This window comes from Rhinolophus ferrumequinum, chromosome 11 (assembly GCF_004115265.2).
Source record: "Rhinolophus ferrumequinum isolate MPI-CBG mRhiFer1 chromosome 11, mRhiFer1_v1.p, whole genome shotgun sequence".
In the NCBI taxonomy this organism is placed as follows: Eukaryota; Metazoa; Chordata; class Mammalia; order Chiroptera; family Rhinolophidae; genus Rhinolophus; species Rhinolophus ferrumequinum.
The window spans coordinates 88,206,506-88,229,333 of NC_046294.1; the positions used below are offsets into that span (position 1 = coordinate 88,206,506).

A 22,828-nucleotide genomic window follows, 5' to 3' on the forward strand; every position below is an offset into this window, starting at 1 on the left:
GAAGGGCTGGAGGTGGCACTGGGCTAAGGGGCAGGCCTATGGCTGACACAGGTCTCAGGCTTCCACCTTCACCTCACTAATCGTCAAAACTATCTAGCACCTACCAGGAGATAGGTAGTTTTATTATCTCCATTTCACTATGAGGAAACAGGTCTGGAAAAAGGAAGAGACACGTCCCTGAGTCACATGACCAGTACCGGGCAGCACCAAGACCCTGTTCCTGCGGTGTTTCCCCTACACTGCAGTGTCCTCCACCTCTGAGTCATGACTGCTCATCTGAGCCTGTACCAGATAGGTGGGCTTCCCCCATGCCAAGCACTGGGCCAGCCAGCTGTGGGGTGCAGGAGCAGGGCAAGGGCCACTACTACCTCCTATGTTTACAGCTTCAAATATTGGGACCGGTAATAATTTGGGAAGGCGCTGTTTAGAAAACTAGTCCTCTCCAAAGTCCCCAGTCAGCCAAGACTCCACCCCAGAAGAATCCCGGAGTTGCCCTCCTCTAGGGCTCCACCCCTTGCTCCCACCCAACCACTGGGCGAGCTGAGTCAAGCGCGGATGAGTCAGGACTTTCCCATCTCACACCTCCCCCCTTTTACCCCTCTGGAGTCTGCCCAGCTCCCAGGGACCCCTCCTCCTTACAAACTGTCCCAGAAAAGGCCTGGGAGGCCTCAGGGGATGGAAGGCAGGAGGGCTGGTCCTGGTGGGTGCAGTTTTTAAATAAACAATGAGTGAAGTGGGCTTCCCAGCACCAGTCCAGGCGCCCTTGAGATGGGTGAAAGGAAAGGGATGGGGCTCTGGGAACACACTGCTGTGGCTCCCTCTTAAGGGATAGGGTGGGGAGTGGAGCCATGATCACAAATATGCAGCAGGTGCAAATCACCTGAGTGAAAGACCAAGAGCATACCCATGAGAATGGAACCCAGGAGGCTGCTCAGACAAAGAGCAGATCTTTTGCCCTTCCTGTGCAACTTGGATGGGCGGGGGAGCAGGGCCTGACCCTGGCTGGGGCAGGATACCAGGAAAGCTTCCATGGATGCCCAGGGCCTCCAGCTCCTTGCTCAACACAACTGCCACAAGTACAGAGGACATTCACACACCTGTGACAACCTGTTTCCAGCTCCCCACCCCACCCTCTTGGGAGCCTCTGGTTCTCCAGCACGCCCACAAGAGTCAGTGAGAAAACCGTTTAGAGGGGCCATGCTCTCACATGGAGTGGGCAGACACCTTCAGAGAGGAAATGGGCTGCTAGGACACCCTGTGATGGTTGAAAGGACAGGGCCCTGCAGGGAGCAACAGGATGGGATCCTTGGCCTTTGGCTTAGTGAGATGCAGCTCCTAAGACAACAAGGTCCTAGTCCCCCTTTTTCTGAGTGTCAGGACTCCTTGGTCCCTAGAAACTCCTCTACCACCCAGGTCACTTCTTCCTGAGGTAGTGATTCAGGCAGGTGAAGAGGTCAAGGATTCACAGCCTAGCAGGAAGTCTGCTCAAGGACCAAGGTATTGCTCTGGGACCCTCTACGTGGGGACTTCCAGGCTCAGGGGGCCTTCCCCTTGCCCTGGTTCCTAGCAGCTCTCCCCACTTCCCCCCACCTCCTGCCAAAGGAGACCATGCAAATCAACCATTTTTGTCTGGGAGTTTCCAGCCCAACCCCACCTGCAGCCCCAGGGTAATGTCAGGCAACCCCCAGCCCTGCAGGGACATGGAAACTCCTGGCCCCGGACCTTTCTAGTCAGGGGTCTTTGAACAGGATGTTTCTGCAGGGGATTCTACCCATTCTGGTTCCCACTGTACCTCTGGAGGTTATGGGGACAAGTGGCATTGCCTAGATAAGGCTGAAGTCACCTCACTTGGCTCCTTCAGCCATGCCAGTGTGGCCTTGGGAAGTAGTCATGCCCTGGCAATGAGGTGCCCCCAAAGTCAGTCCGCTGCCCAATCCCTGGCTGCTCCCTCCCACAGGGGTGGGGGGGAGGGGAGTGGGGGGGGCACAAGGAAACAAGACAGGGCAGGAAGCCCAGGCAGGCGGCTGGCACTCTGGGCCAGGCACAAACAGCCAGCACAGGAAACCACAGCCCACCCCCGCCCACCCCACCCGCCCAAAGCTCTGGGAGAGAGGAGTGCCAAAAGCCTGGTACCCCAACAGGAGCAAAGGCCAGGAGTTAGCCCAGGGCAAGGGAGGAGCAAGAAGCACTCCAGTCCTCTCTCTGCCCCAGACCTTACCTGGGGAGGGGGAGAGGAAGCCAGACTGGCAGGGATGGTGTTGCCTCTTTAAATCCACCGAAATCCTGAGTTAGGCCCAACCCAGCTCTGGTTTCACAGGAAGGAAAGGAGCTCAGGAGCCAGCAGGGCAGGCGGTGGTGGCTGGAATTAGCCCCACCAGCCCAAATATATCTGGTCTCCGCCTGCCATCCCATTGGCACTTCCTGCCCCCTGGCACCTGCATCACAGTGGGAGTGAGAGAGGGTCTAGGTGCTACTCCCTACCCTGTGGGAGACCCCAGTCTCTAGAGGTGCCCTGCAGCTGGGTACACACGGGTAGAAGGTGACTTCCCAAGCCTGGATTCCCAGAAGGGAGGAATGGGCACAGTAGCAACCTGTGGGCCTTTACCTGGCCTCTGTCTTTCAAGGGGTTAATCTGGCCCCTGTTTGGGGGATGGGGGTTAAGGGTGGCCTAGGAACCTCCTTTAAACTGCCAGGCAGGCTGGGAACAATGGGGCCATTGTGGGAGTGGAGTGCGGGCAGACTGCTGGCACAGCCCAGCCAGAGTGCACCACGGGCCGGGACCTCACCCAATGCTGCCTGCTGGCTACTCTGCTCTCTCCCCCAGGTACCGCCAGCAGCAGAGAAACCCTCCCAGCCCCCTCACCTCGCCTGCCTAGCCCAAACTCTTGGCACCAGCAGCACCTGGAGGGCCCTCAAGCTCTGCCCACGTTGACATTCAGACTGCCATGACCCTACAGGAAGCAGGGGCATGTGGGCCAGGACAGGGTGGGGGTGGGGGCTGATGAGACAGGATGTATGCCTGTGATCCTCCTGCAGGGAAGACAGGAAGGCCAAATGGGGTTTCTGGTGTCAGTCCTGGCACCCTCAGGCAAGAAGGGTTTAGGGGATTGTGAGAGCAATGACAGGCAGGGTCCCCTGCCCCCCAGCCTCCTTTCTCACACTCATTCCATAACCTTGCTCCCTGAGGAGGTCTGGTGCCCCTGTCCCAGCAGTCCCGCCCTCTGGGGTTGGAACACTGGCAGACAGTGTGAGCGATGCAGTAGAATGAGAACTAGGTTTGCAGTCAGGCAGACAGGGTGCCAATCACATCCCACCCCTTCTGAGCTACAGGATCTTGTGCACCCTTTCAGGCCTCTGATCCTCAGTTTTCTCTTCTGCAAAATGAGGATAAATTTATAGAGGGAAATACTATTAATGAGATTATCTGACGGAATACCTATGACATATTCAATCCTCAACAAAGCACCTCTGGCCATGATGTCCCCTTCTTTATGCCCTGAATGGCAGGAACCCATATATATAGTATTTGGTAAAGGTGGGCATTGTCCAGATATTTGCCCTGGGGGAGTCCAAGGGAACGGGACCCATGGTCATCACATTCATGGTACTAAGTACAAAGATTTGGCTCTCCCTCTGCCTTCCTCACAGAGGCCAGCTCCCTTGGCTAGCACTCCCCTGAGCATCTCTGGGTTTAATGACAAACACTCACACCCACAGCATGAACGCGGAGAGCTTTGTCCACTCTCTTAGCCTCAGGTCTGTGTCTCAAAATCCAAAGAGGCAAGCAAAGGGAGATTTCCCTTCACCAGTGGCCTGTATCCCGTCCGCCAGGCAACCCTCTCCCTGCCTGACCCTTTGGCAGTCTCCCTGCAGGGTGTGAGCTAGAAGGAAGCTGGAGCCTACTTTCTTCCCACGGACCTCTTTAAAGAGTGGAGGGTCGAAGAGGGAAAGAAGATAAACTGGGACACGCAGTTCTGGAAATTAGGGGTCCAAGCAGAAGACCTGTTTTTTTCTCAACTAGAGAAGGATGTCCTTCTCAAAGTGGCTCCACAGCCCCCAAAGGGTTAAAAAGGCCCTAAAAATAACATGCTCCCAGCAGGACCCGCTGATTGGAACCCTCCAGCCATCTGTTCCCATTTTCTCCTGTTCACATTGGAACATCTGAAACCAGCCCAGAGCCCCAGCCCGATCCCAAAAATAGCCCCAGCCTGCCCAAGGAATAGGCCCCAGGGGCCGGGCACAGGCAGTAAGGCCAGCCCAGCAGTGAGGCATGGTCCAAGCCAACTCTGAGCCCTCAACCCCAGGCCGATGGAAGGGAGGTATCCCCTCTGGTCCCAGAAGGAGGCAGTGAGTAGAGCCAGGGGCTCCAGCCCACTCCTCTTGGTACCAGGCCAGAGAAGGTACCCGCTAGCCAAGCCCAGGCCTCAGACCCAGGAGCCCGGGGATCCCAGGCACACTGCCACATTTTAATCAATTTTCTCCAGGAATTTGGACACTCACATCCCAGAAGATTTAAACCACCTGTCTACAGAGCTCCCCTCCTTGTGGGCATCCCATCCCCGCTGCCCAGTCCCAAGCTCCTCACCCAGAAGTCCCGAAGCCTCAGCGCCTCCACCATCACATTCCCATCCTAGGGCCTTTAGGAGACCTGCTCACCGAGCGTCATCAGTACTCTTCTATTTCCCCAGGGCACACAGGGCTGAAGCAGACTTTTTTCAGACTGCCCACACTCACCCATCAGCCCAGGAAAGGATTCTAGGGGTGTCCTCTGGATACCACAGATGCTGATATAATCCCACCCCTCTTCTGGACTTCAGGATGCCTCCTCCCTGCCCATCTGTGTGCAGCAAGTGCCAGGCATGCCCATTTGGGCTTCTATACATATCACAGGCCTAGGCACTGCCCTACCACACTCAGGGAAAATGCCCAGGTGGGGTACAGGGAATCCAAGGGACCCTGGGCCCTGAGGCAGGCCTAACAGCTGCCATCCATGTCACAGCTCCACGCTGCCATTTTTTTCCTCCCCAAGGAAGGTCCCTGACCTCTTAGCCAGGAGAGGAGGCAGCCATTTAAGTCATTTAAGGGCAGAATGTCTTGTTCAGCCTGGTGAAAGAACAGAGCAGCAAGAGATGAGATGGTGGGCAGGGTGCTGAAGCTAATCTGAATTAACAGCTTGGGGCAGGAAGGGCTCAGCTCTGAGAAGTGCTGGGACATAGGGAGGAAGACATGTCCTAAGTCCCCCAGGCTCCTCTCTAGGCCCATGGCTATTTGGCAAACTTGCAATCAAGATGTCAGCCAGCACCAACACTGGGGAAACTGAGGCAGCAAGAAGGTGGGTCTGGAAGGTTATTAGAATCTAGGAGTCTGAAGTGCTGGCAAGGTTATCTCTTCCTAACCCTCCACACTCCTCCCACCCCCCTCAATTCTTCCCCTGCTAAAGCTCCTGGGAGGGTCAAGAGTTCCTGTGAAGAGCTATGACTAATATCGTGTTTCCCCAAAAATAAGACCTAGCCGGATCATCAACTCTAATGCGGTATTATATTATATTATACCCGGTATTATATTATATATATTATATTATATATATTATATTATATTATATTATATTATATTATACCGGGTCTTACATTATAGTAAAATAAGACCGGGTCTTATTAATTTTTGCTCCAAAAGATGCATTAGAGCTGATTGTCCGGCTAGGTCTTATTTTTGGGGAAACACGATAATAATGAGGAGATCTCTAGCGTTATTGAGCATTTACTCTGAAACATCAAGCTGTCCTGAATGCTTCACATGCATTATCTAATTTAATCCTCAGAACAACTCTATGCGGAAGTACTTCTATTATTCCTACTTTACAGATAAGGCAAGGGGAAGTTAAGTAACTTGCTTAAGGTACACAGTCCAGAGTTAGAAGAGTCAGGATTTGAATCCAGACCCTCCAGCAATTGGGCTCTAAACCATTTCACAATACAGATGCACCCTGGTAGCAGCCCTCTGTGCTATGAGGAAAGAATGGGTGTCTCATTCACTCATTCCACAGACACACTCCCTCCACGCACCGTGAATACCAGGTCCTAGCTAGAGGCCACAGTTCCTACCCAGGTAAGAGATGAAAGAGAGGGCACCAGTCCATACCCTCTCAATGCAGGTGCCCAGCCTGGCTGGGGCTCTAAGAGCAAAGTTCTGGGACTGCCCCCAGCCCTGCCTACCCGCAATCCATTAGATCCTCACCCATCCTGGTCCCTGAGAATCAGGGGAACAAGCTAGGCAAATTACCATGACAACAGCACAGAGTCCCGACTCAGGGAGGACCAGAGGCAGGAAAGGAGTCTGCTGCCCGTCCCACTCACAGGTGGAGGTCAAAGGTCAAGTGGGGTGGACTCCAAGCCCTGCCCCACCACCTGCTCCGCCACACCTGTCATTGCTCCCCACTTTTTTCATTGCCTGAGTTGGAAGCAGTACCACTTCCTCCGGGTCCCTGAGAGGTAGTAGCCTCTGGCAGCAAGGGTTAGGGGATTAGAAGCCCCTCCCTCCTGAGAACACTCCAGAAGTCCCTCCTCTTCGTCTGCAGCTTTCTCCAGCTTTTCCTAGTCAGACCAGGAGCCTACAGGCCTGTTTGTTGTGAATTCAGGGAGTTGTTGCTAAGTAAGGGAGGAGGGGAGAGAGGGAGGAAAAGGGGGGGGGTGGAATGTGTATCTCTCTAGGGAGAGAACGTGTATCTCTCTAGGGTCCAGGGCAGAAACCACATTATGGTGGCTGGTAGCCACCCTGGTTTTGACTCAGCCAGCCGAAGCCAAAGCCAGCAACAAGAAGGAGCAAGGACTTGGGACGACCAGGAAATCATACCTTGTCCTCCAGGGGTGATTGGGCTGGAGCTCCCCACCTCTCACCCCAGGAAAAGGATCCAGCTAACAAGATGGCTGGGACTTTTGCCGGAGTGGCTGCTTTAACCCTTCCCACCCTGACTTCGCCCCACTCCCTACCAGGTCCCAGGTTGCAAGACTGTTGGCCCCCGCTCCTCTGGGGGGAGGAGAATTGAAGGAGAAGTGCGGGCAGAAAGCCAGGAGGAGGGAGCCCAAGAAAAAAAGCGAAGCAGGAGGCCATGGCAGACAGACATCAACAAGGAGGCTGCGAGGACACACACACCAGCAGATGACCTCTCACCTCAGGGATAGTGTGTGTCTGGGCTCAGGCTCAAGGGTGTGGTCTGGGATGGGGGCTCCCTGTGGAGAGAGGATCAGAGCTAGAAGCCCCAGGCCAGGAATCTGTGCTCCTGCTCCTCCCATAACCCCAGTCCCACCCCCAACACGCACACCAAATAAACATGTACACACATACACTCAGCCTGCAACTCCAGGAAGTCTCTGAGCTACTGGGACACCCCGCCCCCTCCAGGACTTCAGTGGATTGGCTAGGAGCCAGGCCAGACCAGCTGCCACACCACACACACCTCTCCCCCTCCCCATCCTGGAAGCAGGAAAGGAGCACTGGAAGATGCCTCACAGGGAGCGGGATGGGGCAGACAGAGGACTCCCTGGCCTGAGGACCTGGGGCGAGGTATGGATGCGGAGGCCTGAGGACCCTAGCTTCCAGCACCAATCACCCCCAGGGTAATCCTATGTCAGGGAAAAGAATTGTGTGGATCCCATGTCCCTGTGTAGTCTCCTTGGCTACAATCCTTGTCCCCGGAAAAAGCTGCAAAGGGGACCAGAACTGGTTCGGAGGGCCCGGGTTAAGAGAATCAGGCGTAGCAGTTCAATAGGAGGGGGCTGGGTGAAGCTCCCACAGGCAGGCAGGAGGGTGGCTGGTGGCTGGGCTCAGTTTGTACTGGGGGTCAAAGGGGAGTTCTTTTCCAAAGAATTCTGGGAGAGAAGCCAACTAGAGCAAGCTGCTAACCACCCCTCCCTCTCTCTCTCACAGCCCTGGTGGGGGGGGGGGTGGCCCTGCCAACCAGACTTAACCCTCTCCAGCCTGTGTTGCTCAGAGGCCCAGGATGGGGGAGTTGGGGAGAGGACCTTGGCTGGGCTCAACCTCTAGTTCTAGGGGGCAATCACAGGATGTCTGCCAGAATAAGGCTGGTTCCACATTGCCCCATCTGGTACTGCCCTGTCCTACCCCTCAGTGACTTTTCTGGGCTCATCTCCTGAAGGTGTCTGCAGTGACGTGTGTGTACGTGTCTCAGAGACAGAGATTGAGAAACAAACTGAAAATTCCTTGCCAAGGCCCTTCCCATGCCGGGTCACTGAGCACTGTACCAACCTGTGCCTCTACCCCACCCTTCCTCCCACTTCATCCTAGGACCAGAGGCCACGGGGAAGGCAGCAGTAAAAGGGACAGCTTATACTTTGGCCCACCTCCTGCTGCTATCTCCACAGGCCCATGACTTTTACAAACAGCCCCTGCCCCAGCCTTCTTCTTCCTCACTGATTTGCCACAAGTGCTTCTAGAGAAAAGCATTCAATTATAGCTTGAGATCCCAGGACGGCAAATTGAGTCATGGTGAGGTATCGGGGGTCCCATTGCCCACGTCCCATGCAGACATAACTCTGCTGTCATCACCACCCTTGCTTGGGGTGGGGTGGGGGGGGACACCTGGCAACTTCCCCTCCTGGAGAACACTGTCTAACTGCAGAAGGAAGGAATGAGATTAAACATCAAAAACCGACTTCCCAGGATCAAGGCTATAATGGCAGCTGGCCCCATCCCAAACGCTTCACATTTCTGGGGTGGCACACCAGCCCCTTAGGATTTGACCCCTCTGTTTTTCTGCTCAGGCTGAAAATATGAGTATCTAATTCTTGTTTTACTGTCTGCCCCTAGCTAGAAAAGTCAAATATCTGAAACTTAAATTAGCCACCAAGCTTCCAAGTCCGATGTGGCTGGCTGTTTCTTATACCCAGTGAAGCAAGTAACCCCAGGGGTGGAAGGTTAACTTTCCCCAGCCCTTTCCTTTAGAGCACTGGGCTTCCCTATGACAGCCACCACTGTATCATCAGGACAAGAGGGTGGTATTGGGATCCCTCAAGGTGCTGGGTGTCTGGGAGAGGCAGAGGAAGACAGCCCAGCCCTGGGGACACTTTTTCCCAAAGTCTCCCCACTCTACCACTTTTGCTGTAAGGACCACAGAACTGCCAGAAGGCTTGGCCCCACTCCAGAAAGCTCCCTATCAAAGGACAGAGGACTCCATGTCCCAGGGAGCTTCAAAAAGACGTGTGACTACACACCCTAGACATGTTCCCAGGGAAGAGAGAGGCCGGAACAGAAGCAGAGCACAAGCATGTGTGTGCACATACATTCATCAAAGAGACACAACCCCAGGCACACATACTCCTCAGATACTCCCAGACACGTGCAAGTAAGAGATCAACAGAATCAACTCCCAAAGACACACATCCAAGAAGATACCTCCTAAAAATTATCCCAAACTCCCCAAGAATGGCTCCTTCAGGACTTAGAAGCTTTCATACTCATAGAAAAGGCCTAGGAGAGCTCAGGAAATAAAAGGCATAAGTCAATACACAGAATTGCTGATAGACAATACGCGTACACTGGGATACACATGCACACACACAGTAGTAAGCACATGGCCCTGTGCTCACACACCCAGGCAACGCGCAGTGTGAAGTCAGGTTAGAGGACTAAGTTATGGGCTAGTGAGGAGCAAGGCAGTCAGAGGGGGTGGAGAAATACTCAGGGATTTCAAAACAATCCTGGTTTCGAAATGCTGGATCCAGGGCCATTCCCAGTAGAGGCTGGTGGGTGGAGAATGAGGGGGGGAAGACAAGCCAGCGCAGAGCCACCAGCCCATTGGAGGAGGGGTTTAGACAGAGGGAGTCCCACCCCTGGGGAAGGGGAGAGTAGAAGAGACACCAAAGTTAGGAGTGTAGGCTCCCAGGGCCAAGCAGGGAGCGCCTGGGGTAGGAAGGAGGCAAAGGAAAGCTCTCCGCTTTTGCCACTGACTGGCAAAGAAGGCAGGGGAGGCCAGCCCCTATCCCCAGTCATAGGCCATGGTGACTACCTTCTCCCCTAGAGAGTGGCACCCTGGCTCCCCTCACCCACCGGCTAGCAGGGCCCCAAGGTGGGCCTAAAACTAGGGGGTTAGAGGTCATGGGAACGGGGTGAGCAAGGGCCCGCAGGGGTCAGGGATTTTCCACAGGGTGAGGGAGAGCTACCTGAGAACCCCAGAACTTCCCTCTTCTCCATGAGGGGAGGCCTTGGAAAAACTGAGGTGATGCAAAATACCCCCACACCCAGGAAGTTACCCCTCTACTCCCAGAGCAGCAGAATGCCCTGACTGCCCCTCCCCCAGCCTCCCGGGAAAGTTGGCAGTGGCAGTTCTCTCCCAGGGAGGGGAGTTCAGGCCAGGCTGGGGGTGGGGCTCTGGAGGCCTGGCCCTGGCACCCAGCAGAGGAAACTCCAGGCTGTAACTCCACGCTACTGCCTTCAGAGCCTCCCATCCAAGTGACATGCAGCACCTCAGGAGCTCTAGTGCTGTGGCCTTCTTTCCCTGGCCTCTACAACTCCTAGCTACTTGGCTACTTGGTCCTCCAACTGGCTCCAGCCCCAAATCTGGTAGTTAGAGGACAGGACGTGGGGAAGCTCAGCACCCCCAGGATGAGCCTCTACCAGCCCCCTCCTGGCCCCGTGGCCAGGCAGGGCCTCCTTTCCTCAGATCCCTGGGGTACAGCCTATGGGTGGGCAGCTGGTGGGGCTGGCAGGCAGGGGCACAGATGCCAAGCTACAGCAGCCAGGTGCTCAACAGGTCGAGCCAGTCCCTGGAACAGCCAGCCCCACCCAGGGAGAGCGGGCCTGGCAGAGGCTCCCTGCCCGCGGCACCCAGCCTGTACCCGCTTGGCTCCCATGGCTGCCCACTTTCCCACGCTGCCACCCCTCTCTGCCCCTTCCCCCTAGGTCAGCACCTGGGCAGTGCCCAGGGCTCCTGTCACCTTTGGGTGCCCAGGTTCTTGTGGTACCTCACTATGAGCAACCAAGAAGGCTCGGGCAGAGTAAACATGGCATCAGGGTAACAAGAACCTCAAAGTGCCCCCCACCTCTTTCAGGCCTCTTACAGTCCTGCAGGACTTGGGACACTCAGATGCCCTACCTCCCCACAGCCCCCAGCCACTGGAACAAAATTTCAGCCTGTGGTGCCAGAAGCAGTGTAGGGGTACCCCCAGCTCCCGTCGTCTCAGACTCCCTGGAGGAAGGGCTGCAGAACTGGGTGACTGCTGGCCCCCTACACTCCTGCTAGAGCTGCTGCTGCCTGCAACCCTGGTCCTTTCGTTCTACCCCACTCCTGGGCTCCATGGAGCCCCATCCCAGCGACTCCCCCCACAGGCAGGCAGCCCCCCTTTTCAGGCATCTCCTTTAATCTAAAGCAGGTGCTCAGACATTCCAGCCCTTGCTGAATCGACATTGCCACCCACTAGGCCTCTGCCCAGAAGGCTACCCCTGCCTGTTCATGGAAATTGAGTCCCTAGCCCAGGGCTCCTGCTTAACCCAAGTACCCAGAAGATGGGAGGCGGGAACTACCCAAACAGTCATGGGTGCGCAACACAGATTCAGTAAGCAAGTTCACTAGGTCCCACATTACCACTGTTGTGCTAGTCCCAGACTTCTGTGGACCACGGATCCTTCTCCAGGACTCTATAATCTCTTCCCACCTTGACTCTCAACCCCAGGATTAAAGCCTCCATATGGACCTCCAGAATCCATCTCTAGCCATGGGCCCCCTGCTACCCCAAGCACAAGAGTTACGCTGGATCAGTTACCCCTCAACAGCACACTTTACAACATTAACCCCTACCCCACCCCACTTAGGAGCAGCACAGGTAAGCAGAAAACTGAAGGGAGGTGGTCAGAAGGCTGGCCTTCAAGCCTGGTTCTTCTCCAAGGCCAAGGAGTCTGATCACCTGGGGGAGGCAGCAACTTCCTTCCTGGCACCAGATTCTGCCAACCACTCATCTTCCTTGCCATCCTCACTCTGTCCTGAGGCTTCTATCAGCAGGCACCTCAGAGCTGACACCGGAAAGATAGGGCCTAAACATGCTCTTCCCTTAGAGCCATGAAATCACAGTCCTGACCCAGAGAAGGCAGACAAGCCTGTGCTGGGGGGCAACAGAGGAGCCAGGCAGCCCTGGCACAGAAGTGGCTGCTCCCTGGAAAGGCTGAGGAGAAGGGAGAACAAGGGGAGTGGAATGAAAGCCCATCCACCCTGGAGGTCTCCTTTGGAGAGCTGCCTAGAGGCATCATCAGGGTTACAGCAGGTAGTGGGAAGACAGCTTTCCTAGGTAAGACAGGAAAACAAGGCCAAAGATCAAGGGGCCTCCAAGCCCCTATCCCAGGGCTCAATCATATGCCCAGCTCACCTCTCCCAGAGCAACACTTTTCTTCCCTGCAGCAAAGGCTCCCCCACCCCAGACACAGACACACACCCCAAGCAGCAGACACACAGAAAGAAGAGGGTACGGGGGTGTCAGAAAACCCGGAAGGAAGGAAGCTGGACAGACAGACAGAAGCTGATCCTGGCTTTACTGTTCCATAGAGACACTCTCCAGATTCCCAGACTGTGAGGGACACTCTCCTTCTCAGCCCCCAGGAGGGAGAAGAGGAGAGTAGACCTCAGTCTCTGCTGAAACCAAATTCCGCAGCCCTGAGATAGAACATACCCCAGCCAAGCAAGAAGCCCTAAGCCTCACTTCTCTTCCCCTATAACCTTCCCACAAGGGCTCCTTAGAACCAAGGCAGGGGCCACCTTTCCTTAGCAGAGCAGGTACACCTCTAAGGAACTGTGTGACTGCCCCACCCCTCCACCCCCCAAGCCAAACCCACACCACTAAGAATCCTTGGCTGGGGAGACTCTTCCAGTTACAGCCCTGCTGCTCCTAGGCAGTACTTGGGGTCAGAGGGTGACCCAGCAATCCCCAATCCCAATGCACCTCCTCTGGAGTCTCCCATCAGCTAGGGGAGGGGTGCTGGGGTGCTGAGACCCAACGGGTTGGTGAGCCTGGGAGGGGGACTACATCTCCCAGAAGCCCCCAGGGCAGGGTTGCTGCTCCAGCTGGCCCAAGGCCGGCCTTGTTCTCTGCGCTAGGGTGGCAGGGTCCCCCGTCTGCCCCTAAGCCCTCCCCACTGTGCTCTGGGGCTGCTAATCTGTTTGGGGGCCCAAAAGTAACCTCCCTAACCCTGGGAGCGCCCCCACCCCTTAAACAGCTCGGGGTACGTAACAGAGGGCAAGAGACAATCAGACTAATGTTTCTCCTCCCCAATTCGAACTGGATCTCCCTCCTCGCGACTCTGCTGGCTTGGCATGACTTTCGCCTCTAGCCCCAGCTCACCCCTCACCTCGCGGGGGTCGGGGGTCCTCAAGCCAGGCCGGAGGTGGACGCCATGACCAGGTCAGGGTCGGTGGGTGGATTAGGGTCCTCCTGCTCGCCAGTTGGTGGTACGGAGCGGGGCGGGCAGGCGGTGATCTTTTGATCCTGGACGCCTTGATCTCAATCAGCCCGGCCGGGGAGAGAGTATCCGGGGATCGCTGGGCGCCTAGGTTCCTGCCTCCCAAACGCGGAGCATGGTCGTGGACGCCGGGCAGCGGCGGAAGAGCGCTCACACCCTCCCGGCCCCGGGCTCGGGGCTGGGGTCTCAGCCCCGAACCTCAAGGCTCGGGCTCCTGCTCCTCCTCCCTTCCTTCCTTCCTTCCTTGCTTCGCCTCCTCCTTTCACTTTCCCCGAGGCCCGCAGGGACGGCGGGCGCGGGGAGGGGAGGGGGCTGTCTGGGCGCTTATTGTTGGTCGGACGCGGAGGGTCCGGGTCGCAGCCCCCGGGTGGCGCGGCGCCGAGGGACCCAGGCGTGCGGGCGTCGGGCCGGCTGGCTCCGGGCGGCGGCGGTGGTGAAGCAGCCCCGAGTCCGGGGCATGTCCGGCCACTGGCTCCGCCGTACGCCACCGCCTCCCTGGGCTCCCCTGCGCTGCCGGAGCCTTGCTCGCCTCTCGACTGGGCTCCTCTCCCCAGCCTGAAAAAGCATCGGGGCTCTCTGGCAGCCTCCTTCTGCCTTCATACCAGAGCCCGGAGAGGCCCCTGTCAAAATAAGAGCTCCCCCATCTCTCTCTCCTCCTCGCCCAACCCGGCTCCCCCAGCCTCCCAGCGGTCTGACTCGGTAAGGCGCCCGGCGGGCTAGCGGGGAGGCAGGTTGGCCTAGAGGTAGGGAGAGGGCTCCTACCCTTCTCTCCTCCCCATTCCCAACTGGGGAGGAAACGCGCCTACAACTTCCAAGGCTAGGGTGTGGTTTGACAACCTACCCTACGCTCCTGTCTACACTGATTGGAAGGAGCGGCTTCCCTCGGCTCCCTCAACCCCCAGCGCGCGCACACACACACACACACACACACACACACACACACACACACACACCTGGGTCCCCTCTTCATTGTACCCACCCACATTCATTTTGCACTGAGCATCTCCTTTATTGATCTCTCTTTCCTAGTAGACCATGAAGTTCTTGAGGACATAGAGTGATTTTTTCCATCTCAATTCTCAGCACAAAGTGGATGCTAAGAAAATGTTTGTGGAAGTGAAATCTTTGTCTTCTCCAAAGAACTCTCACACACAAGACCCTACATGGGAGTAGATGCAATGAAAAAGAAATTGTAAAGCACTTTTTAAAACATATCACATGTTATTTCAATGTTTACCACAAACTCCTGAGAAAGATGCTATGGCCCCATTACACTAGTGAGGAAACTGGGATTTACACTAATTAAGGAGTTATTCAGGGCTACACAACCAAAAAGTGGTGAGCTCAGGACTAGAATTTGATTATCCTTATCCTGAGGCACATTCCCTGTATCCCACTGTCCCCATCCACCCAGAATTAATACCAACAAGCAATAAGTATTGACTGTTTCAGAAGGCAAGAGGATTGGCAAGCCTGTTTGCTCCTGCTATTATTTGATTCCTCTGCTCGCTTCCCATCCCTCCTCACAGATGGTCCCCAGAGAGCTCCAGCCCCCATCTACCTCCATGTGTGTCCTTCTCTTATGACCACCTATTACATCTATGCATCCAACTGGGTACCTACTTATATGTTTTCTCTTGTTTTTCACACACACACACATATATATATACACATATATGTGTCTGAGAATATATACATATAATCTCCAAAAGATCCTTGTGGACCCAGACCATGCCCTTCTATTCCCCACAGCACTCAAGTGCTGGGGTCATAGTAGGGCTTACAATAAATATTCACTTGATGGGCAGATGATGCCAGCAGCTGGGCACTGGGCCAGGTCTGGGGAGGCACAGGAAAAGGGGGACAAACTCTGAAAGAAGATAACATAATAATCCCCATGGGTGCCTAGCATCACAATTTGCAAAGCATTTTCATACACATTATTTCTTTTTTTTTTCTTGAATTGGGGGGTATTGGAGAACAGTGTGTTTCTCCAGGGCCCATCAGCTCCAAGTCATTGTCCTTCAATCCAGTTGTGGAGGGCGCAGCTCAGCCCCAAGTCCAGCAGCTGTCCTCAATCCGAGTGGCAAGGGGCGCAGCCCACCATCCTATGCAGTAACTGAACTGGCAACCTTGTTAAGAGCTAAAGCTCCAACCAACTGAGCCATCCGGCTGCCCCCATACACATTATTTCTTTTTTTATTATTATTATTTTTATACAACATACGTTTATTTCTCACAGTACACATTATTTCTTGATCATGCTTTATTCCACTCAATGAAACTTCCCTAAGTACCTACTAACTGCTATGCCAAACACTGAGCTGTGTTAAGGGTTTCACTCATCATAATCCTACGAAAGCTAGATATTATTCCCACTTAAAGGAAAAGAAAACTGAAGCCCAGAGAGGGTGAGTGAAAGATCCCAGGGCCTAGGATAGTACCTAACCCATCGAAGTAGGGTTTAATTTTCTCTCCCCTCTCCAGGGCCCTGTAGGTATAATATGAGAGCTACAAGGCAAGAGGGCCATTTCTCAAACAGGATGCTTGTTATAAGGAAGGGTGGATTTACGTGGATCAGTCTCCCACTACATACATGATAAGCCATATGAGCTTGTTATGACCCATTTGGCACAATGCCCAGTTCCTACTAGGTCCAGAACACAATGTTTGTGGGGGTGAGTGATGACTGTGTTGCAAGGGGTCTCTTAAATGTGGTACACAGTAAGTTCAAGTAATATTCGGCAAGTCCTGTGGAGCAGCAGTGTACAGCCCTCCCCTGGGTGGGGCTGTGACTCATTCCCCCAGCGCAGGTTCCAGGTCGGGATGCAGAGCTGAACGTCCGGCAGCCAAGAGTTCAGGGTGGAACCCTGGACTGAGCGAGGAGAGGCAGAGAGAGGCCGACGGCTGGTTGATGGAATCAGCGGCTCCCTCTACTGGCGAACCCGGGGAACCACCGTGTGTTCTGTGTGTGTGTCACAGGTGTGTCAGCGAGTGTCGGTGAAAGTGCTGGCATGGGTACAGATGTATGAGGGTGTCTGTTTATAGCGCAGTATGAGTGTGCCAACGCCACCCGGGCCTAAAATCACAGGGTGTACACACAACCACATATTGTGATACAATCTACTTTTGGACTGTGGGGGGCTGGGCGGGGGCGCTAGGACTGCTGATTATTTGAGATTAGTTCCTGCAGTGACTAGGAAGAAAGGATTCTCTAGCTGGTAGTCCCCACTGACCTCGTGAAGGGGGGAGGGATTCAGGACTGGAAGATATTCGGTTCCTGGAAAAGGACTCTATCCACTAAAGCAACTAAGGACCCAAGAAAGGGTTAACTTTGAGCTCCACAGTGACTTCAATCGTTGGCTGCGGGCACTGTCAGTCCGAGTTCTGGGGGCGGGATTTGCGGGATCGCCCGCGGGACTGCCAGACGCCCCTTCCTAGCCCCTCGACCCCCACAACATTTCACTTCTGGGCTGCTCCCACAGCCCCAGCTTGGGAAAACACCCTCCAGGGCCTGGAGGAGGACCTTCCGGGCATCCTGGCTTCCCCACTTACTCCAGTTGCCTGGCTTCCTGATAGATGGTGATTATTATATAATAGACCTGCTGGACAGAACCGTGCCAGCGCTCGGAACGCTTTGCTCCTCCTTGAAGCCTGCCCTGGCCCTGGCACCAGCTGCACAGAGCCTGCTACCCAGCTCCATTGGTGCCTCCTGCACCGCCTCCATCCCGGGGCAGGAGAATCCTGAGCTACCTTTCCTGGTGGCCGCGGGGTCACGTCCCGGGATGGAGTAGGCGCCTGGCTGGGAGTCGGACTGGCGCCCAGCAAGTCGCAGGGTCGCCCAGCGAATGGTTTTACCAGCACCTCTCCAGGATTGTGGGACCCACCTGGCCCCTCCAACCTGAACTTGGAACTTGGGAGCTAATAGAGATGGGGATAGGGGGCGCAGGGGCCAGGGTCGGAAACGGAAAGAAGTTTGGAAAAGATGCGGGATCTGGAAAGAGGAGGCTGGGAGAGAGGGCCGGCAGGGTCAGTGGGGGAGGGACTCTTATCCTGACAGGGCTCCCGCCTTCCCAGACTGGAGGGTTTGGAAAAACTGAGCAGGCAGCCAAGGCTTGGCTGGAAATCTTGCAGCCCACCCTCCTAGGGACGCGAAGCTGGAGGGCGGGGGCAGGGCTGGGGAAGAGAGCACGACCCTGGGGAGGGCAGGGCCTCTTTTGGGGCTGGGGACCCGGGGCCAGGTCCCTGGGGAGAGGGTTCCTGGCGCTGTCTCCCTGCAGTCTGCTTTCCCCTTCTCCTTTTCGACCCCCGCTCCCTCCTCCTCCACCCCCTCCCCGGCACTAGTCTTGAAGATTGCGGGCAGACTTAACTCCTTAAGTGCCAGTCTGGTGGGCGCCGAGGTGGTGACGCTGTGAGGGAGGGAAAAAGGGAGGGATTCTCGACCCCACTCCCACCCACAGTTTAACACCTTGTGACCCGGAACGCAATCTCGGAAGTTGGGCTGGTGGGAGCTCTCTGGAAGGCTGCCTAGTACTCGAGGAGCGACACACAAAACCCGGCACCCGAGAGCTGCGTAATCCAGTCCACTCTCTTGCCAAATCGTAACTGTCTACCATTCCCCCTTCCCAACCTTCTGTGTCTCCCTTCACTCTGTGGACACCCTCCCACCACCACCCGAATTACTAGTTTGTTGCAAAGGGTCCAGAATGATAGAAGGCTGCAGGGAACCCGGAAGTCTGGGTTCTGTGGCTGCTTCAGCATTCTCAGCGTCCAGCCTGTGAGGTCCAGCTGAGGTAACCACAACCCTTGCCTCTCTTGCCACCAGAGGCCTCCTTCACCCATGGTGGGGGGTGCTACCCGACGGAGGCAGGTAACGTTATTCTCCCCCAGCTCCAGCTAGAACATGGGCCTGAGTGATTGGAAACCCTAACTTCACCTCCACGCTAGCCCCTCTCCTCTGCAACACCCCCTCCATCAGATTTGCTCCCCAATTATACTTTGAATGACTGCCTGAAGGAAGTACCTCAGACCGGGCAGGATAGAGTTAACTGAGCTACCAGGCTCTAGAGCCAGGTGAGGCACCGCCCATCTAGGCCCTCAGGTTTGCGTCGGAGGGAGATTGCCCGACCGGCTGCCTTTTTGCCCCCTGGTGGCCAGAGCTGGCTTAGCAGTCTGGCAAAAGCGAGCTCAGGTGGAGATTGGTAAAGGACTTTGGAAACAGCTTGAGTACTCCTACAGGAACTGCATCTTCGGTGGGAAAGAGGCTCCTCTGGATAGGCTGATGGAATGAGGGAACTCCCACAATCCCTGCCATGTTATCCCCACTCAGCAGGCTGCCTCAGCCACTTCCAGATCCTTGCCCTAGGGGACTCTACTAGTGGGTCCCAGGTGCTCAGAAACCTGGAAGAGGAAAAGGAAAAACAGTACACTTTGGCCCTGTCCTCCCAAGGTCTCAACCTAATGGTGGGTCAGTAGAAGAAGCTGCCCCTCACCTTTTCTTTCTGTGCCCCAGGCCTTCCCAGAACTCCCATTTCCTCCAGACCCCAGCGAAATTCAAATCTCTAGCCAGGCTTCAAAGCTCCTACCAGCTATTCTGTCAGCTTCCTTCCCCTCCACCCAAGCTGCCCTCTGGGTTTCTCTCCATAAAAAGGCACTTGAAGGATTTTAGATGCTCACAACCACTTTCTCTTAACCCCAGCAGGGCTGAGACTATTTCTCCCCTCTACCCAGAAGCCCTCCTAGGTTAGCAAAGGCCACAATCTTGAAGGGTTCATCTCTCTCTCTCTCTCTTTCTCTCTCTCTCTCTCTCTCTCTCTCTCTCTCTCTCTCTCTCTCTCTCTCTCCAGTGACTTCCCTCCGTCTCCCCATTTCCTTTTTTTCCTCTAAGACTTCCTTTGGCACAGGCAGTTCACCCAACCAGGGACAATCCTGTCCTCCTTGTCGGCTGTGATGTCAGAATTAACACTTGCCTTTTCCTCCAGGACTCTTTCTCTGATCAACCCCACCTACTTATTCATTCAATAACTATTTATCGAGGACCTACTATATGCTGTGCACTGGATTAGACAAAAGATATATGTCGGTAAACAAGACAGATCTGAAGCCATCACAGAACCTACAGTCTAGTTGGGGCACAGACAAGTGAATGGGCAATTTCAATTCACTGTCATGAGGGCTTGGGGAGCACTTTGGAGAGACATCTATCCTGGGCTTGGGAGTCTAAGAAAGTTTCCTGCAGGGAACAACATCTGAGCTGAGACTTATTCCAGCCTAAGGTGTGGTTCTATCCAAGCACTGTACATCTCACTGGAGCTCTAAAGATAGAACAGGATCCCAGATAGGGATCTTGACCAGATGTTATGAAAGGGCTTTAAGGCTGCATTCTTGAACAACCCATTTCTAACAAACTCTCCAAATTCCAAAAGAAAGTAGACTGGCCTGCGTCAAGAAAATGTGACCTTGGCCTAGTCACGCTCTCTCTGGGCCTTAGTGACTTCAAATGTAAAACAAGAGGGTTTGGTGAGTTTATCTCCAGGCTCTTCTTTATCAGGAAGATATTAGATAGATTAAATAGCAGGCTTGTTTTGTTAAGAGAAAAATATTCACTTAGCTCTGGTTTTCTTGGGGAAGGAGGGCAGAGTTCACTAGCCCGGGAGAGGCTATCAGAGGCAAGGCTCCAGAGAAAGAGGCAAAAGTCACCTCCTTCTCTTCAGTGCCCAAGTTACCTGGCAGTTCTGAGTCTTGGGAATATTTAACTCTTGCCATCAACTGAAGTCAAGAGCCTTTCTGAGATTGTGCTGGGAGGGGCAAGCATTGGACAGCACTCACAGAATAGACTTAGTTACTGCATTAATTTGCTCTGATATGTAACACTACATATAGAGCTTTTATTTTTAAGAGATAGAATGTTCATTGGTGAGGAAACGGAGACCCATAGTGGTGAAAGGAAATTGCCTAAAATTATATGGCTGGTGAGCGACAGTTGCAAGAGGTGCCCAGGTCTCCTAATTCCCAGTCCAGACTCTTTCCACCACACCATTGCCTCACTTGCTTCCAACTTTCCGTTGGACTTCTTCCTGTATCTGGCTCACTTCCTTATGAAGCCGTAAGGTCTGGGAAGGCAGGCTTGGCCTCCTCATCTGGTACAGCTCTGAACAGAGGAAGGGATGGTCAGATTCCCCCGTCTTCCAGGCGCCCCTGTTCTCTCTCATCATAACCCTATTTATATGCACGTGGCTATCTGGCCCAATCTAAAAAGGCATCCCTGGACTGTGGACAAAACCCTGGGTCAGACAGATTCCTAGTCCCAGCCAGTCCTAAAACCTGCTCTGTGACTTTGAGCAAGTTGATTAACTTCCCTGGGCTTCATTTTTTCCATCTGTCAAGACCCTTAACCAATTCTCACTCCTATGGCATTTGTAACTTGAAGTGTTTTTAAGAGATACAACTCTGAGGTAAGGGGAAAAACTTAATATTTCTGGCTTTTTGCAGGGTCCCAGCAGCCTGAGAACCACATCTGCTCTGTCAGCAGGGACTGGGGTGTTGCTTAATGGGGCACCTATATGCTGGCACCATATCCTGTGAAAGTTACAGGATATGTAACCTGAATATATTCTGGGGTCCCACAACCCAAATACCAAATATCAAAAAAATAATTTCAAAAAGGAATCCTGGGGCAGCCGGATAGCTCAGTTGGTTAGAGCACAAGCTCTGAGCAACAGGGTTGCAGGTTCGATTCCCAGATGTGCCAGTGAGCTGCACCGTCTGCAACTAGAGTGAAGACAAGGAGCTGCTGCTGAGCTGCCCCTGAGCTCCTGGGTGGCTGGATGGCGCAGTTGGTTAGAGTGCGTCCTCTCAACAACGAGATTGCTGGTTGGACTCCCACAAGGGATGGTGGGCTGCAACTAGATTGAAAAACAGCAACTGGACTTGGAGCTGAGCTGTACCCTCCGCAACTAAGATTGAAAGGACAACAACTTGACTTGGAGCTGATGGGTTCTGGGAAAAAACACACTGTTCCCCCAATAAAGTCCTGGAAATACAAATTGTTCCCCAATAAAGTCCTGTTCCCTTTCCCTAATTAAACAACAACAAAAAAAAAACTTTCAAAAAAAAAAAAGGAATCCCGATTTTTACTTGTATCTCTTGAGGGTGACCCAATTCATAACCTGCAGTGCCTCTTATTAAAATTCTCTTTCTCTTCTATTCTGCTACACTGCAGCAGTTGAGTCACTCTCTGCTTGTCTGTCCTCTGTAGTCAACAGAGCTTTTCTTTCTCTCTTTGCCCACTGTCATCTTATTATGTGGATTGTCTTAGCCTTTCAAGTTTCATTTTCCTTTTTCCTTCACCCATTATCCAGATTCTCCCTAACACACAAGAAAGTTGCCCATTTCCTGCCTCTCTAGTATTATCTCTCACCTCCTATTCTCCCAGTTCTGTATTACAGAAGCCCTGGAACTGAACAACCCAAGACAAGAGTGCCAACAACAGGTGAAAGATAAAATTATCTTGGGGTTGAGAGGAGGCGGGACAGAGGGAGGCTGAGAACAGTAAATGATTAATAAGTTTTTATCCTGTAACAACAAGGCACCTGCCCTAAAGGAGTTCATAAGATGGGGACAATTTAAGAACAATAAAAGGTGATAAATAATTAAAAGACATGGATTGCATCCTCAGGCAGACCAGGTGGAGAAAGAGGAAACTGACCTCAGTTACAGGGAGCACAGAGGGCTTGGTGAGGGACACACAAAGAGCAAAAGCAGGAGGAATCACAGATTTTGGTGGGAAAGGGTCTGAAAGACCAACTTCCTAGTTCAAATTCTCTCTGATGCTCAAGTCCCTGCCAACATCGCTGGCAAGCCCTGTACCAGCATCTTCTTGAACACCTCCAGTAATGGGGCGCTTCCACCTCTCAAGGCAGCCCATTCCATTTATGAACGTCTGTTTTTCCTTCCTTTGAGCCGAATCCTATCTCCGAGCGGTCTCCACTTATTGCGGACTTGAAAAGGGAGAGACAGGAGGGAAGCTGTAGAGAGACAGATCTGAACAGAAGCAGGCAGGGACACATGGAGAGCAAGAAACAGAGAAGCCAAGAGATAAAGAGAAAGCTGAACAAAGCGAATGCAGGAATGGAGACTGATAAAGGAGAAAAAGAGAGATTGAAGGAAGGGGCAGAAAAAAAGATTTTCAGGAGAAATTGAAGTGCAACTGAGAAAACTGTTGCCATGGTGATGGGTTCAGAGGAGGGAGTAGGAATAGAAATTGGATTATGAGTTGGGGGAGAGGGGAAGGGGTTGTTGGAGACCCAGAGTCAATGCCCCCACACCAGGCCCTCCCAGACCAGATCTCCTCCGGTCTCCCCAAGGCCAG

At 53.9% G+C, this 22,828-nt stretch overlaps 1 protein-coding gene and 1 pseudogene across 6 annotated transcripts in view; one reads left to right on the plus strand and one right to left on the minus strand.

Moving 5' to 3' along the window:
• The window catches only part of BCL9L (BCL9 like), a 28,532-nt gene extending 14,487 nt beyond the window's left edge, over positions 1-14,045 (minus strand). For 2 of the 6 annotated variants that reach the window (XM_033118976.1, XM_033118973.1), the window contains exon 1: positions 13,348-14,045. The gene's annotated coding sequence lies outside the window, so the exon portion shown is untranslated. Of the gene's footprint in view, positions 1-7,167; positions 7,227-13,347 lie in introns of all 6 variants that reach the window. The other 4 variants (XM_033118979.1, XM_033118977.1, XM_033118975.1 and 1 more) reach the window with 3 other exon arrangements.
• Positions 11,050-13,320, plus strand: LOC117029792 (uncharacterized; annotated as a pseudogene).
• Positions 14,046-22,828: the final 8,783 nt, after the last annotated feature.